The following is a 5,911-nucleotide window of genomic DNA, read 5'->3' on the forward strand; positions in this document are numbered from 1 at the left end:
GACTACGATTTGAGGCATGCACTCCGAAATGTCCGGACCCTTTAATTGGGAATGCCGCCCAGCTGGCTGATGTCCTCGTGAAAAATAGCAGCTGACATCACCGCCGTCCAAGAAATGCGATGACGGGACAAGGACAGAGACGAGGTAGGTCCTTGTGACATTTACTACAGTGGGCCATATAAAGCTGAGCGCAAGTTTGGTGGTGATTCGTGGTGGGAGAGAGACTCCGTCGCCGAGTACTATCATTCACTGCGGTGAATGAACGTCTAGTCACAATCCGCATCAAAGCGAGGTTCTTCAACATATCGCTGATCTGCGCCCACGCCCCGACGGAAGAGCAGGACGATGTGACTAAAGATACCTTTTATGAGTGCTTGGAGCGCACTTATGAAGGCTGCCCCCGCCACGATGTCAAAATCGTGCTTGGCGACTTTAACACCAGGATGGGCAAAGGAGATGTCTTTGGCACTACGGTCGGTAAATTCGGCCTCCACGACGAAACATCCCCTAATGGGTTGAGGCTGATTGACTTCGCCGGGGCCCGAAATATGGTTATCTGTAGTACTAGATTCCAGCATAAGAAGATTCATTAAGCTACCTGGCTGTCTCCGGATAGAAAAACTACCAACCAGATCGATCATGTTGTGATAGACGGAAGACCAGTGTTTTTGATGTGCGTGCGCTCCGAGGTCCTAACATCGACTCGGACCACTATCTTGTTGCCGCTAAGATTCGCACCCGCCTCTGTGCAGCAAAAAACGCGCGCCACCAAACACAAGGAAGGTTCGACGTCGAGAAGCTGCAATCACAACAGACAGCCGAACGATTTTCTACTCGGCTTGCACTCCTGCTCTCTGAGAGCACTCGTCAACAACTCGGTATAAGGGAACTGTGGGACGGCATTTCAAACTCCTTACATACAGCTGCAACCGAAACCATTGGTTACGATCGACCACTACACGTGCGGGATAGGATAGATACCGAGAGTTGAAGAGGGAAGCGAGACGCATTTGCAGACAGAAGAAGAAAGAGGCCGAAATACGTGAGTACGAAGAGCTTGATAGGCTGGCGGCCGCTGCGCCAACTACCGTGGGATTAGCCTCGCTCAACATCGCATACAAGGTTCTGTCGAGCGTATTGTGTGAAAGATTAAAAGCCCCACCGTCAACAAACTGATTGGACCTTATCAGTGTGGCTTCAGACCTGGAAAATCAACAACCGACCAGATATTCACCATGCGCCAAATCTTGGAAAAGACCCGTGAAAGGAGAATCGACACACACCACCTCTTCGTCGATTTCAAAGCTGCTTTCGACAGCACGAAAAGGAGCTGCCTTTATGCCGCGATGTCTGAATTTGGTATCCCCGCAAAACTAATACGGCTGTGTAAACTAACGTTGAGTAACACCAAAAGCTCCGTCAGGATCGGGAAGGACCTCTCGAGGCGGATTTCGATACAAACGAGGTTTCAGACAAGGCGTTCCCCTATCGTGTGACTTTCGAAAGCCTGCTTCACCGGAAAATAGTTCAGGCTGCAGGAGAACTTAGTAGAAGGTAACATCTTTTATAAAAAATTAGCTACAGCTGCTGGCGTATGCTGATGATAATGATAATGTCGGCTAACACCCGCGCCGTTAGTTCTGCTTTCCTCCAGACCTGGACAAGGAAGCACAGAAAATGGGTCTGGTAGTGAACGAGGGTAAGACGAAATATCTCCTGTCATCAAACAAACAGTCGTCGCATTCGCGACTCACGTCACTGTTGACAGTCATAACTTTGAAGTCGTAGATAATTTCGTCTATCTTGGAACCAGCGTAAACACCACCAACAATGTCAGCCTAGAAATCCAACACAGGATAACTCTTGCCAACAGGTGCTACTTCGGACTGAGTAGGCAATTGAGAAGCAAAGTCCTCTCTCGACAAACAAAAACCAAACTCTATAAGTCACTCATAATTCCCGTCCTGCTATATGATGCAGAGTCTTGACGATGTCAACAACGGATGAGTCGACGTTACGAGTTTTCGAGAGAAAAGTTCTGAGAAAGATTTATGGTCCTTTGCGCGTTAGCCACGGCGAATATCGCATTCGATGGAACGATGAGCTGTACGAGATATACGACGACATTGACATAGTTCAGCGAATTAAAAGACAGCGGCTACGCTGGCTAGGTCATGTTGTCCGGATGAACGAAAACACTCCAGCTCTGAAAGTATTCGACGCAGTACCCGCCGGGGGATGCAGAGGAAGAGGACATCTCCACTCCGTTGGAAGGACCAAGTGGAGAAGGACCTGGCTTCGCTTGGAATATCCAATTGGCGCCACGTAGCGAAAAGAAGAAACGACTGGCGCGCTGTTGTTAACTCGGCTATAATCGCGTAAGCGGTTTCTACGCCAATTAAGAAGAAGAAACGTACTTAAGCAAATAACTAATAAAAAAAGCTTTGTTATTCATATGTATCTAGTATGTCCTACATTCAATCATCAAAATTTATTTAGATAAAAAAGCAGTTTTGAATTTTCAGTCGTTTGCGTTTTCTGCGAAAATCTACCGGTGTAAAGTATATACTTTTAATACCATCAGAAGGAAGAGATTTCTGCAACCATAAAGCCTAATTACCTCTAAAAAATCTGAAATTTTGACTTGAGATTCTTTTTTTATTGAAAATAAAGTTTATTGTTATTATTTTGCACCCAATGTTGTGACAAAAAAATGTTTGTATAAAATAAAAATATCAAAAACTAGGTTATGTTCATTTTTCACATAAACTCTGAGGTTATGTGAGCAAAGTCTGACAAAAGTCAACATAAGTTATAGACCTTTTTTATACCTTCAACGTTGCCATATAACATTTTTCTAATAAAACCGTTTTTAACCCTTATAAACTCAATTACTCCACACACCGTTGGACTGTACTTAGACTCAGAGAATCTGGGTATTTAGATGACTGCGAGACTGAGTACTCTTAAATCCCTTTTTTTAGTTTAAATTCATACAACCCTTTTTTCCTTTCAATTTTGAAAACAAACTTTTCAAAAAACATATAACATTATAAACTATTTAGCTGGCTAAATGAGTAGCGACGTCGCATCAGATTTACATAATTTCACCACACCAAATCACATTAACACACACACACGCACATGCACCAAAACACGATGACATTCTACGTTCTAATTAGAACAAAAGGACAAGAGAAAGGCGCTCGCGCACCTTTCGTTGATACGACGTCGACCAAGCAGCATCGCTTTTCGCAACCTCGCAGTATCCCGGTTCCCTTCCGTTACCCGCGTTTATATATTTAAAGTTTTAATTTCATATTAAAGTGATATTGTTAAACATTTTCATCATTATATACATATGTTATATATATGTTTATAAGATATATACATATATTTAAACATTTAAACCACTGTTTAAAACTAATTTTATAACAACTCTAAAGTGAGTTTTCAAATATAAGGTTTATAACGATTTGCGGAATTTGTGCATTTTGGGTTTTCTTTAAAGGAAAGTGTGAGTGGCCTAGAAGGTGAGTTTTTTATACATGGTCCTTCGAGCCATAAAGAAAGGCACTGTGGCTAATTAAAGTCAAAAAAAAAAAAAAAAATTAAGATTTCGAAAAAAAAAAAAAAGTTACTAAAAATCTTAAAGTGTGTGAAAGTGCGGTAATAAAAACCGAAAAGGTAACAATAAGTGACAAAACTAAATAAAAAAAGCAAACAACAAAGCAAACATATGTGCCAAAAACCACTTTTGGATACAGCAAGACAGTGAAAATAAAATATAGTTCATACATATACACATGTACAAGTACTGTGGTACAAAAAGTGCATAAATGAAAAAACAAAAAAAAAAAAAAAAAAACAAAAAAAAAAGATAAATATATAAATAAAGTGCTGTGCAAAAAACATACGTATACATATATAATTACAAAATAATTAAAAAATAAAAATTTACAAACATAAATTGCTGCGTCTAGGCCACCACAAAACAAATATAATAAAAATTGAATATTAATAAGTTTTTGAAAAACCATAAATAAATAAAATTATATTATATATATAAATTAATTATAAATAAACTAACATTTTAAGAATACGGTGCTGAAAAAAAAAATCAAATAATAATAAATATAAATATTAAAAATTCATAAAAACCATAAATCGGGCGCGCTCTAACTATAAACATACTAATAATTATAAAATAAATCGGGCGCGGTCTAAAAAAAAAAAAAAAGAAGCAAAATTATAACTTAAATCGGGCGCGATATAATAATAAAAAAAAAACAACATAACAACGAACGCATACTTACATGCATACATACTCTACAAAGGAGGAAACAGGAGCAAGAGGACACTAAACAAAGGAGGAAATTAGGAAAGGAACATTAAACACAGGAGGAAATAGGAGAACACTAAACACAGGCGGAAACCGAAAGCGGATAATACTCCCAAAATTATAGAAATACATACATATACATATGTACTATATCCCCAAAACTCCCTTGAGGCGAGACAAAGTAAGTCGTTTCCATTTTTTATGCACATATGTAAATATGTATGATATCATACGGTTTTATCAAATATAAAACCTATGTATATAATCCGTTTGAACAATTTCTAAACGGGAACAAAATACAGTTGAAAAAATATATCATCCGTATATTTTTATAAATACAAAAGGAAATCATTTACTGCCTTCTAAGCTTACCCTTGTGTATACAAACACACCCACTACAACAGAAAACCAACAAATTATATTCAAGTATTTACTTGCAAATCTTCCCAGCAATACCCCTTCTGTTTCTTCAAACAGTAAGCAGGATTGCATAAAATAGGTAAGCAAAAGGCATAAAAAGCAAAATTTCCAATGCGAGAATAAATACAAACATACATATTTACATATGCACTTACCCAAAGCATACTTAAAATACATAAATGCAACAAACATAAATTTGTACTTACAAACACATACAAACAAATTAATATTAATATTAATATATTAATATATTGAAGCACATACTTGCTAATCCGCAAATGCAGAGGCTAATGACCTGCACTTTGTTCATTTTCTTTTTTCGCTATATTCTAATCGCGCAAACATAAGTACATATACATATATATGATATACATACTGTATACATATATTCGTTATTCTTTTAGCATACGCTACATACCCTGATTTAGGGGGTATATCCGAAACATAAAATTGTAACAAATCTTAAATTATTAGAAGCTGCGATAATAGCTAATTACAAAAAATAAGCGGTGCGGAATTAAAAAAAAAAAAATTAATAAATAAGAAAATCTTATTAACGACAAATATATTAGTACATACTTATATAGTACGTACTCTAAGCCCGTATAGGCAAATATTATTTAACAATATCTCCTTGTTCTTTGTATTACAAAAACAAGCGGGATTAAATACCAACCAATTTAGCACATCATATTCACGTCAATACGCACATTGCGGGCACATATATGTACAAAGGTTATTGACCTCGTATACCGTCTGTACGAGTACTTATATACAAGGACACACGGATAAATCCGTAATATAAAATATATAAAAATAAATATAAAATCGCAACTATTTAAATACAATAGTGCGGTTAACAAAAACGATTAACGCGTATTTGAGTAAATTTACGGGAATAACAACTCTTAATAACTTAAAAGAGTTTTCGGTTTTCGGTATTTATCAGAAATATCTCATCAAATTTTAATTTTAAATTCTTATTTATTCTAAATGAGCACAGATTCAAAAGAATCTAAATCAGGTCAGTTTCTTACCATTCCAAAAATGGCTGACGACGATAAACAAAGCACACCTGCAGAAGCTACACGCTCTAAGCACGGTACAAAGCAAAAGAGATCAAAAGATCATATAATATCGAAATTTATC

The sequence above is a fragment of the Bactrocera tryoni genome, unplaced genomic scaffold, assembly GCF_016617805.1.
Source record: "Bactrocera tryoni isolate S06 unplaced genomic scaffold, CSIRO_BtryS06_freeze2 scaffold_25, whole genome shotgun sequence".
In the NCBI taxonomy this organism is placed as follows: Eukaryota; Metazoa; Arthropoda; class Insecta; order Diptera; family Tephritidae; genus Bactrocera; species Bactrocera tryoni.